At 40.0% G+C, this 12,567-nt stretch overlaps 1 protein-coding gene across 1 annotated transcript in view; it reads left to right on the top strand.

Moving 5' to 3' along the window:
• Positions 1-12,567, top strand: part of LOC136675452 (uncharacterized) — a 32,060-nt gene that overhangs the window by 4,653 nt on the left and 14,840 nt on the right. The gene's annotated exons all lie outside the window — the stretch shown is intronic.

Raw genomic sequence — 12,567 nt, 5'->3', positions numbered from 1 at the left:
CCATAAAAAATGAGTTAAAATGTATTTTTAGATCATATCTTGTCTAAAAGCTATTGTATAACAATGTTGTAAGCATCAAACAGTGTCTATTCATAACATTTTAATGCAATAACTGCTTTGAGTCATTTAAATGGTAATGTTTCAGATTTATATCTTTTAATGTGTCTCTAGAGTAGAGCATTCAATATAACGCCACCCCGAATCACTACCTGCTCTTTTATTGTTCATAAAGTTTAACACTCTGGTTTAAAAATAAAACACTTAAAAACAACAAAGAATTGAGGTGAATGGGTGTCCTCTGATTGTTAAAGCACTGATGGGGCTGCAGTCGTCTTTTACTTTTGTTTTGACATAATCCAATTGTACTGAGCTGAATCTGGCTAAGAGGCTAGATCTGTCTCCTTCTGTCTCTCTCCACATACTATTTGTCTCTTCCCATCTGTAGTTTTCTCTTCCTCCTCCGCCACCTTTCACCATCTCTCTCTCTCTCTACCCCCTCCCCCTTTGTTTTTCTCTTTCACCGTAGTAAACAGTGTTGTAGTAAGAGGTCTGTAATGAATGCTGTGAGGAACTCTGCCTGAAGTGGCGCTGTGAGTCAGCAGGTGGATTCAGCTCATAGAAATGTCTTTTAGCGTTATGAAGTGAGACTGTATTTGGGCCTTGAGAGTGTGGTTTTGTGGGTATGTGGTTGAGGAGATTAAAATAATGAGTGATGAACGAGGCTGAATGTGTGTGTAACCACGCTGCTGTGTATGTGGAAGTGTTTGTTTGGATGTTTGTTGGGTTATAACCCATGTATTTTCCTATTCTGACAACCTCTTGCCATTTTGGATAATGAAAGTCATAAATGTCAGAAGCGCCTTGATGTCATCATTTATATTACACATGACCCTGGCCGCACTGTTATTAAAAATCATGAATAACGGGCCCGTGATAGCCTTGATCTTTTGCCTTATGAATGATTGGTAACCTTCTTATGTTTGAACATCTCAATGAGACTCCACTTTTCTGACAAATTCATCTTCCCATGGTCAGCTGTGTTTCTCAAAGTCATTTTCAGTCAGCCTTGATCTGTGAACTAAAACCCGGTCCAGTGGACAGAAAACAATTGTTGTTGAACGTGCTGGTGGCTGTTTATAGCTTAGAATTGGTCTGAAGCTCTAAATGCTAATGCCTACAGTTGGCCATTGATCTAAACATAATGATGATACATTTGATTTGTTCAAGGAACAGAAATGTAATGTATGCTTTTTTAATCAGTTATTGTCTTGTCCAGTCCTAACTGATTTTGTATTGTGGAAGAACATGCTAGGAATTATTTTAATTTTAAAAATTATATGTATAAAGGAGTTGTATAGTTATTTGTTTTTGGGTGATAATTCAAAATCGATTGCAATATAAAAACATTAAATAACAATGATATAATTTGTAAATATAGGGGTTATTTATTTCACTATAGATAATTTACAGCGTCGGTCATTGATTGGACGTTCATTAGAGGGTGCTGCCTTCAGTTTATGGCACTTAATTTTAAATTTAGTTTCAAATAATTCATATTTTGTTTTTGTTTTTGCCAGTTTTTCTGTGTCTTTTATATTCTCCGTATCAATATTGGAATAAAATCTTACGAACCAAAATTAAGAAATTTTTTGTGATATAAATTATTGCCCATATCGTCCAGCCCTATATTTACTACAAAATGCCCATTCCGATACGTTACACCACACACAACTAAAAACAACTTTTTTTGTATATTTCTGCAGAAACATAATTCTTAGAGAATGTTTCATTTAATGTCTTGCTTTAACAAAAGCAGTGTAATCACCACGACGCCATGTTCTTTATAATGCCTTGTGCTCTGGCCTTTTCTCTCTTGATGGATGGGGGGTGGATATTTCAAACCATAATGTGACTATTGTCCGTGTGACATGTGACCAAATTGAGGTTAAAGGATTTACATGACACGCTGCTTAACCATTTTGTCCAAACACACATTTCTGCTTTTATCAGTGACCGTGTTGGTAATTGTCCATTTTTTTCCCCCTGATGTTCTGGGCCAGCGCTTGGTTTTCTGCCTCTAATGAATAGTCTTGCCTGAGTAATTGTGTAGATTGGCCGTGCATAACAAAAGGCCGTAAGTGAATGACCCCAAACGGTGCCTGGTCTAGACGCGCCATGTTTGTACTGAGAATGCAGCGGGGAGCTCTGTGAAACACTTTGTTGGCACAACACCATTGTTGGGTGCTCGTCCCATGCAATTACGATCAAACCTTGAATGTCGCACCGTGAGGCGAATTCTGTCGTCCCTCTGCTTGCTCTTCTGGAACCCTGAGGAGTGAATAGCTGAGCTGAAATATTAATATTAAATGGTTGTGCTCAAAAGGTCACAGCTAAATTAATAGTTAATGAGATAGAGGTAATTTTCGTTTTTCCTAATACTCAACAAACTGGTTTATTTTCTATATATTATTTAAAGTGTATTTTTATTATTAAGAATCTTATATTATATTATAATATTATTAAGAATCTCTCCAAAAATAGAAAACATATTATGTCAACCTGGTTCAAGCCACGTTAGCCTTTAGCTCATGCACGAATCTAACAAAGCCAAATTTACACGCCAAACATGTCTTTAGGTGTATTCAATGTGTCTTGTGAAATGCCTCTTACAGGATTATAAGCCTCCGTAAGCTTCCTTGTTATTTAACACACTTTTGTAGCCTCGGGGCCCAACTGAGGAAGCTATATTCACTATATAGCGTTTGCATCATTTTACGAAAGTGACAGAAGAGCACTTGTGGATTCTCCCTTTACTATCTTTCTGTTTCTTTCTCAATAAAATCATTTTAGCAGGATGAGTGACCTCCAGCACACTCTGAAAGATTAGGCCAGGTTTCACAACATGCAACTCCTATGTTTGCCTACAATGAGCTTACACACAGCCGTAATAAGATTGAGGCATGGAGGCAATGCAAGGTTCAAGTCAGAAGTTAGAAAGACTGCAGGATCAGTCCAGCTGGGAAAGAGCAAGGAAAATATGGTACCAGAAAGAGAATTTATGTTCCTGTTTGAGGCATAGGTCTAATACACTCATTAAAATGGCCTCCTAAGTTCTTATATGCTCAGAAATGGGTAACAGCTGGTTTGCGTTTAGTCACGTACTCAATGTAGTAGTCACGTTTATGAGCAAAGTCATATTTATTGGTTTGGGATACAACTTAGTCCTTCATATTGTGTTCCTAATTTATTTAGGCAAACATCCAGGTTGGACAGGTTTTACAGAAAGCTCTTCATCCTGATCAGGGAAATTCACAGCCCGCTGACCATTTGCGGTTCTCCGCTCAGCTGTATATGAGCTGGACAGTGTGACACAGCCAAGTGTGTGGTGAGTGAACTGATCTCAGAAGGACTGAGCCTGTGTTCTGAAGGCATGTTTGTGAAGGAGTATTATGTGCCTATTGGTTTTGCTGAGGTGGTCAACACTAAAATTTGTCTCCGAATGATCTGAGGCCTTTGAATCAGGCTGGAGTTGTGGGTGTGTTCACCGCGTTCTTATCAACCAATGAGAATGAGGTGAAGAAGCAACTATTTCTTTGGTCCAAATCCATAATCCTTTGTGATTAGCAGAAGACTTGATTAAAATGTTATTCCCCCCTCTTTTCCCGGCAGATGTGGCCCTCTGAAAGTGCATATTAAGTTCCCCAGCCCTATTGTTCACAAAGCTACATGTGTATATAAGGCATTAGACAGCTAGCTGCTATGGTTTTTTCCATAAATTGAAGGGACGTGAAGCTTGTACAAGTCAGTACTTTTTGGGGTGATTCAGGGGAGATTTCATTTTATACTCATTCTTTTTTTTATTTTATTTGACGACTGTCCTGTTTCACTGTTACGGAATTCAGACATATTCATTTTGGCCCGAAACCCAAAGAGCCATCAGATCCAGTTTCTTTTTAATCTTGTTTCATGTCAGTATCATCTGTTTGGAGGACAATGTTTTGCATGCCTGTTCCATGCATGCGCTTTTAGGAACCACAGCTCCTCAGCCACTGTTTTGAAGTGTCTCTCTGTACTATTGGAGTAGGACACTTTGCTCTGCCATGCAACCATTTAGATGCTCATTTGTCTGCCATGTCGCTTAGTGACAGTGAGAGAGGGACTACTGCTTTTAGTGCGTCAGCCACTATGGGCCGACGTGAGTGATTTGTTGAATAAAACATTTCCACTGTGTGTGTGATGAGATCAGATTACTTACACTACACATGTATTTCCCTCTGGTTTTATGCCTGCAGTTCCACGTTTAAACAAACCTTTAGGGCTATGTGGAGTTACAGCAGCTGAACAAGAAACGAATGGACGTTTCCAAACTTTAGCCCCACTGTGTAGATAAAGGTGGTTCATCACACACCCGTACTTGTTGTAAGCTGGAAAATGAAGAAAAGGTTTGAGCATATATTTTTCTTTAGATACAGGAAGGCTAATGCAGTGTTAAGAGTCTTATCCATAGACTTTTACTGGTAAGTTTGGTGTGGGAAGCAAACCTAGAGTTAACCAAACCCTACAAACTAAGCCTAGAGTCGGCCGCACGGCTGTGAGCTCTGAGTGAATAATATTACAAGGTGTGGCACATCTGAAAGTTATCCATTGTTTTTAATTGATTATTTGTCCCAGAACGCTGTCTTATAAAGACACTGCAACAGAAGCAGCCACCTAGCAGTGGTTCTCTCTTTGAGACAGATCATGAGCAATAACGCTCATTGAAGAGGGAGAGAGAGAGAGAGAGAGAGAGAGAAAGAAGGAAGCTGTGTTGGACTCCGGCACATGAGGGAGTAATTGAGCTCCACATGGAGAGGCTTGCGGCCGCTGGAGAGAGGAGGATTATGGGTAATGAATGCTCCAGTGCCTCCCGGGGAGCGCTTGCGTGACTGCATCCTGGCAAAGCCCCATGGCCTGCAGGCCGTGTGTGTGTGTGTGTGTGTGTAAGAAAGAGGAAGGTGCTGAAAAGTGTTTTAGCAGCACAGCTCCACTGCTTCTAGATGATCTGGATTAACACTAATCAAACGTTATTGTCATATTATCCACCTGCCGTAAATGTATATATTAATAAAAACTCTCACTGCTTTTATTGATTATAGAATTCCTGCAAAACTAATTTTCTGCTGTGTATCTTCAAACTCCAGGGTTAATAATCAGTTATGAGTCTTAAATAGGGCTCTATGGTATAGCTCCCCCCAACACACACACACACATTTTCACACTTTAATTATTTTGTTTTTATATCATTAAGATTGTTGATAAATACTGAACGGATTTAACATTCAGCTATTGTTCGAACCAGATGTCAGTAGCTGACTGTGGCCTGGTCTCAGTCTGAAAGATGCAGACAACGGGCTGCGAACGTAAGCAGAAGTCGGGAAGGCGGCCTACTAGACCCTTCTGTCATGCTACAGGAGCTAACAGCGCATCACAGTGCATCGACTGCACACTCGCACTGATCAAAATTAATGGTTGAATATTGTGTGTGTTTTGTACAAAGTAAATTAACATGTTTTTATTAGACTTTCAAATTCTATGCATTTCTATCTTTAGAATTATATTCCATTTTTATTCATGTTCACTGTGCCATGGAAATCACACTCCTACTTAAAGGAGTATTTACAAATTTTTCAATATCAGCATTTCTCCTTGGATTTAAATAAGAAAGAGTGAGTCATTCATCACCTTCCCATTGGCTTCTTTATGATGGAGAACAGGGCAAAAGAAAAACCCTTAATAATAACAGAGATTTAACATTAAACGTTGCGTTAATCATTTACAGCACATAAATATTATCATAGAATAAAAGTAAAGTATTTCCTATATTTTCGTTTATTTTATTTTATATTTTGCATTGTGTTATATGTAACTTTGGGAAAGGAATATTTAAAGCGTTAAGATCATAATATCTTTGTCATGCATGGCCGTTTTAGTGTATATCTTTGAAGAAATGTGCCACCAAAGATTTCTCAGTGATGTGCAAACTGAGCTGAAGCTTACATTAGTGTTGTCATATCCAAACACAGCCGTCATATTCAGTCTTGCCCAAAATGTCCATAAATAGCTTTCCCCTCCGGTCAACTCCAGCTGGAGCTAAATAATTCAAATGGAGTTAATCTGTTGTGCAGCAGCTGAAGTGGTGCCAGGCGTTTTGGTATCACCCTGGTAGAGCTCCAGGTAAACTGGATTACACCCAGCAGCACTGTACTGCACTTTTCAACCCTGCCTCTCTCTCTCTTCATTTAGACTAGTGTCAGGTGCCGTTTCTTAAACTCAGAGGCGTTGGCTGATGGTGGCCTGATATTATTCCTGTCACTGTTGTGGGTTTGATTGGATCTGTCTACTCACTCACTGTCTGTCACTCACGCTGTCTGTCGTTTCTATCAGTCTTTCTGCCTTTTCTTGATCTATATTTATATTTTTTCTATTAATTTAGTGATCTGCCTGTTTACTGTCTACCAGTCCTTCTCTCTGTCATCTTTTTGTGTCTATCAGTCTTTTGATCCATTTCTTCGATCAGTCTCTTGACCTTTTTATCATTCATTCATTATCTGTAAGCGCTTATCCAGTTCAGGGTCGCGGTGGGTCCAGAGCCTACCTGGAATCATTGTGGACAAGGGGGGAATACACCCTGGAGGGGGCACCAGTCCTTCACAGGGCAACACAGACACACTCACACCTATAGACACTTTTGAGTCACCAATCCACCTACCAACGTGTGTTTTTGGACTGTGGGAGGAAACCGAGGCACCCGGAGGAAACCCAGGCAGATACAGGGAGAACACACCACACTCCTCCCAGACGGGGTGGGAATCGAACCCACAACCTCCAGGTCCCTGGAGCTGTGTGACTGAGACACTACGGTGCCGCCCCCTTATTATCATTCTATTGATTTATTGTTAAGTCATCCATCCATCCATCCATCATCCAATTTAGGGTTGCGGGGGGTCCAGAGCCTACCTGGAATCATTGGGCGCAAGGCGGGAATACACCCTGGAGGGGACGCCAGTCCTTCACAGGGCAACACAGACACATTCACTCACACACACTCACACCTACGGACACTTTCGAGTCGCCAATCCACCTGCAACGTGTGCTTTTGGACTGTGGGAGGAAACCGGAGCACCCGGAGGAAACCCACGCGGACACGGGGAGAACACACCAACTCCTCACAGACACTCACCCGGAGCGGGAATCGAACCCACAACCTCCAGGCCCCTGGAGCTTTGTGACTGCGACACTACCTGCTGCGCCACCGTGCCGCCCCCGTTAAGTCATTCTAACTGTATTTATTATTCTATTCATCATTTTCACTCTTCTTATATTTATTACTCTATTTATATGTCTTTGTCCATCTGTCTGAGTGTGTACTAGTTAATCAGGTGTAAAATTCTTTTGTTCAATCTATTGTTCTACCATTCTGTCTATTGTTCTGTTGTTCTACCTGTTCAGTACAGGTCTGTCATTATTCTGTTATCCATCCATCTGGCTGTGCACCTGCCCATTGGTCTGCTCATACGTTTGGACATGAAACATCCCTCTGTAATTAATCAGTGCTGGGTACTGTACAGTGGTTAAAGGGCCAGGTATGTAAGAGTTGACCTCTGGTTCGGGTCAGTGTGCTGCTGCCTGAGGGGAATTACATTCAGAGTAGAGGAATCCCAGCTTGGCTCCCTCTGTCCACACTGTCTCTGGCACACACACACCCCATGCTCTGGCACTCACTCTCTTACCCTGTGTCATGTGCCGGTCAGAAGAAGTTCCCATTGCAGCCCAGCACTGCTACTGCTTTAGTTTTTTCTCAGTGCACAAATCTGTTCTGGATCCTACCAGCTCCAACTGAGGACAGACGGAACTTATGAGCATCTACGTCCCTGAGAATCTCATTTAGAAAACTGCTCTTCTGGACCTTTGAAAGAGAGGGACAGAGATCCTGTAGAGTTTATGCTAAAGTTCATAATCAAAATCTTAATTTTACAACTCGCACGTCTTCTCTTTCAGCATTTTTCATTCCAAAAAGCTCGTAATTTGTGGTAGCAGCTCAGTCCTTTCCTCACCTGTTGTTAGAGTCTGACAGGCTGGTTTTGTTTCTGTGACTTTAAGACCCATATATATGTAAATGACCTTTGTCGTGATTGGTGCTATCTGTAATATTAGCCTAACAAGCAACCGCTCCAGAGTGTCCAATTCTACTGAGCATGCTTTTCTGTGGAGATAATATAAGCTGTGTGTGCTCAGTTGAACATCTGTGTCAGCAACAAATGCAGCTTAAAGTGGCTGAAACCACTAAAAACCTGTGGACATGCTGTGTACATTTGTTGATTTGGGATCTAGTGTAGGCTGTAGTGTCATGGTTACTGTGAATTACAGAGAAATCTCCTGTTGTCACTGATAATAACAGGATTTATTTAGTAGTATTTTTATTGTTATTATTGGGTTTGTGGTTCTCAGCAACTAAAACTGCTTCGACTGTGTATAATGTCATGCAAACTCGCAGTAAATGACCTAAATATGTCAGAAAGGAGTTTTGGCGTTAAGCTCCGTTCTGTTGCATGACAACCACAATAATGTACGCCTGACATGGTGTGTCCTTTTACTAATTTTTTTTTCTCCTCCCCATACTCCCTGGTTGTGGATACTGTTATGCTTTTAATACATCTTAACATGTCCACGTTCACCGAGTCAGTCTTCTGTGGCCAAAGATGCACAAAGATCACTGGTCTACTCTATGGATGATTGTGATTTATCTTGTTTTATATGTAGTGCCTTCAAATGAGGAATCATTCATTAAAGGGGAATTGTACTAGTCTGGTAAACAGTGGTTTGATAAAATGGGGTTAAAAAAGTCTGATTTGTTGATTCTATTTTTGATTATACATTGAAAACATAAAGAAGTGTAAAATTAGATGCCAGCAACACACTCTTAAAGTTGGAACAAAGGCAAAAACAAACAAAAAAAAGGATTTAGGCTATTTGCCATCAATCGTGCACGATATTTTGAAAAGATTGTCAGAGCCGAATGTAAATGTGTGTGTGACCTTAGACTCCCAGAGGATACTGCATGAGTAAAGGTCATGCTTATGTGATGCATCAAATCTATACTGAAATACTGCAGAGTTCTCTAGGCCTAAGCTTATTTCCGTTGGTTTAAAAGACCAATGTTCTCGGCTGCAAAAGTGAAAGAGACTGTTATTAGGAAATGGTGTAAAAGCCAATAGCTGTCGTGGCGGGGGGACTTACATATGTAAAGGTTCCATTGATGGTATTTGTATATTGAGTTTTTAGAGAGTTAAATGCTGCCACCTAGGTGAATGTGCTAGGGGGAGTATATGGTTATTTCAGCAAGACAGTTATAAGGACATGATCTGACTAATTCCATTTGCACATTTTCAACAATTTTATTATAAGTTCCCAAATTCTTAATTTGTCCATATTTATAAAATGCTTTAAAGCTGGTCACAATGTGAAAACATTAGTAATCTGTTCTTTCTACTTTTTGTCAGTTATATAAAGGTTCATAAAAATGAACAAACTACATATTGTTGTATTTATTTCTTTACTGACTCTCATTTTATTTACAAAAATTATTTGATTTCAAGAACACCTCCCACAGTATGAAACCAGCAGTCCACTTTTGCTTCTGAACTGAAGCCAATCCAATTAAACAAGGTCAGTTTGAAAAGTTACAAAGAACCACACTGAACCATCAGCTACATTTCATTGTCTTTTGTGCACTTGGCTTCCGTTGCCCCCACCTCCTGTGTTGGTGTGAGGTGAAAGCTTCACAGTAAACACACGCTAGAGCCAAAGCTGTTGCTCATCAGCCAAAACGCATAAGCTCATGGCACTTAATGAGCTCCAAAGCTCGATTTGTCTCACGCACCACTGTCACTGAAAAACAAAAGATCTGCACTGACCCCTCACACTGTGGGGTCGCTCCTCGCGGCCCTCCTCCCCATTGCACTGACGTTAGATCGCTTCCATCAACTCTCATTTGTGATAATCTCCACCAGTGTGGACCCTAATGGATAACAGACAAATGGGCTGTTGGGGTTGCGTCATAAGCACAGCCAAGTCAATGGAAACCCAAAAGTCAGAAGCATTTTTATCGCCTTCATGTGCACAACAGCAATGTAATAATTGTTTCCCGGGGTGAGAGTGTTACATGAAACATGGACAATAATTCAACATTTACAGAGGACACAGGATCTGACAAGAAATAGACAATAGTGAAGTGAGCAGAAGTGCTGACCCACTGATTAGCAGCTACTCTGATAGTCTGATACCGTGCAGTTAATGGACCACAGTCTGATGCTGCGTGGTGATGCAGCCTTAGGTCGCTGTGGAAAAGTTGGGGTGAACAATTGGAACTGGAACTGATTGCAGTTTTTATTACAGTGAATGCATTTTTTGGTGATATCCATCTCATTATACCTTTCCTCCTATGGTCCAAAGAAGTAACACCTTACCCTACAGAGGAGTTTGAGCATAATTCAGACACCACATATATCCCAATATGATTCTCAGATTTTTACGGCAGTGGGTTTGTTTATGTATGACATTGTTTATAACTCTCATAGCAACAGACAAGGTAAAGTTAAAGCCTAGAGACATGAATGTTTGTCCCGTGATGGTTGAAGACATTTTGGTGGTTTGGTTTGTATTAGAAGTGGTCTGTCTTTGAAAGACAAACCACTGTTTGGGCTGTGTTTGACACTCATTAAGCCTCTGCGTCTGCTTCTGTTTCTGCTGAGTGTGTGTCTTGTGTGCAGGCATGTGTTTATGTGTGTGTACTTTTAGGGAATACCCCCTTCACGTTATAACCTTTCACAACGCAAACCCAAACAGAAAACTAAACAGACCCATGAGGCCAGTGGTATAAACCAGGGGCCACTGAGGAGGAGAGAATCCTTCATGAGCTCCTAGTCCTCCTTCATCCAACCCTCTGCAAATCTTACTGCACCTTATAAGGTTGTGCATGACTAAGGGTTTTAGAATATGAACTGTGATTTAAGGTTAACTTACTACTTAGTACGGTTGCTTCTGCCGTACTCTACACTTCACAGGTTGCTGTTTGACTGAAGATTGTGCACAAGAAATTAAGTAGAGAGAAACAATACATAAATACCTTCATTTAGAGCAGTGTTTTTTAACAAACTCAACAGAGACCTTTGAACTGAAGGAGTTTTATACTTCAAAAACCAAAGCGCTCACTTCCAAGGTAGCCTTTAATATTAAGAGTAAAGATGGGACAATCCTAGAAACCCTCCCTTTACTGCAGTAAACTTCAATAGCTTCTGTAACTCTAACGTCCCCAGCGTGCCCCCTGCTGCAGGTAGAAAGCGTTGAACAGAAACGCAGGGAAACCTGAATAGTGGCGCAGGCCCTTTAAGAGCCTGCTCGTGTAGTAGCTGGAGTAAAGCTGGGTTTGCGTGACTGTAGCAGACCAGGCCATGACCTAAGAGAGATGCTTATGAAAACGATCTGTCCATCAGGGGAATGGAGACCAACACTGTACAAAGAAGCCTTTACACTCCTCCTCCTTCATCTCCTCATGCTACACACACGCACAGAGTCCTCTACAAATATCAGAATCTAAATCATTTTATTGACCAAGAATCTATGATTAAATGCATATATCCCGTTATGTGCATTACATTTTGCTGTAGATTCTGGAAGCTCCCTTTCAATTTTAAACTTAGTTCCTGTAAAAAATAACTATTATTTAGCTGAAGTTGGGTCAATATAATGCAGTTAGAAATTTAAATGCAATATTCATTTTATATTTTTTATCGTCATGTTTGAATCAGCAGCTCTTTATTTCAGTTTGTTTCAATGCCATGAACAGACAAAATGTACAAATGTTATTGTTTTATCTCTGCAAGCATAACTGGTATGGGTCAATTATTTGATACAAATAAATTATGAAGTTGGACACCATGGTAATTCTATGGTTATTATCATCTGTGTTAGTCACTAATATTATTAAGTAATTTATGCACTAAATTTGCTCATTTTAAATATTGAAAATAACAGAGAGAGAGAGAGAGAGTCAGTTCACCTTTATTTGTATAGCACATGTAAAACAACAGCTTTTAACTCCATGAGGCAGAGAGAGGGAAAGAGACAACTTGTGAAGATAAGATATGATTTTGTATAATATTAAAGTGAACTGTGAATATATATATAATTTTGAACCAGTAAAGATCAGTTTAAAATATTTATGTTTGAAAGAATTTCTCTTCGTGGTTCAATGAGCTGCAATAATATAACACTTCATATTGAATTAAACCTGACTGTCATTGTTGGCGCTACATGTGAGTTTAATCTAGGCCTTTTACAGAATCTAAAGCTGAAACAGATTTAATAATCTTTCTGTAAATTGCAGTAGTCAAGTTTAAGAAGTTTATCTGTTCAGCAAAATCTAAGCCTACTCAGCCATATGTGACCCAGAAAGTGTGTGTGGACAAGGGAAAACATGGCTTTAGTCTAGTGTTTTATACCAACTATGGAAATAACCATCTAAACCTT

Source organism: Hoplias malabaricus, chromosome X1, assembly GCF_029633855.1.
Source record: "Hoplias malabaricus isolate fHopMal1 chromosome X1, fHopMal1.hap1, whole genome shotgun sequence".
In the NCBI taxonomy this organism is placed as follows: Eukaryota; Metazoa; Chordata; class Actinopteri; order Characiformes; family Erythrinidae; genus Hoplias; species Hoplias malabaricus.
The sequence above is the reverse complement of the archived record's forward strand: the minus strand, read 5'-3'. Positions and strand labels throughout refer to the sequence as shown.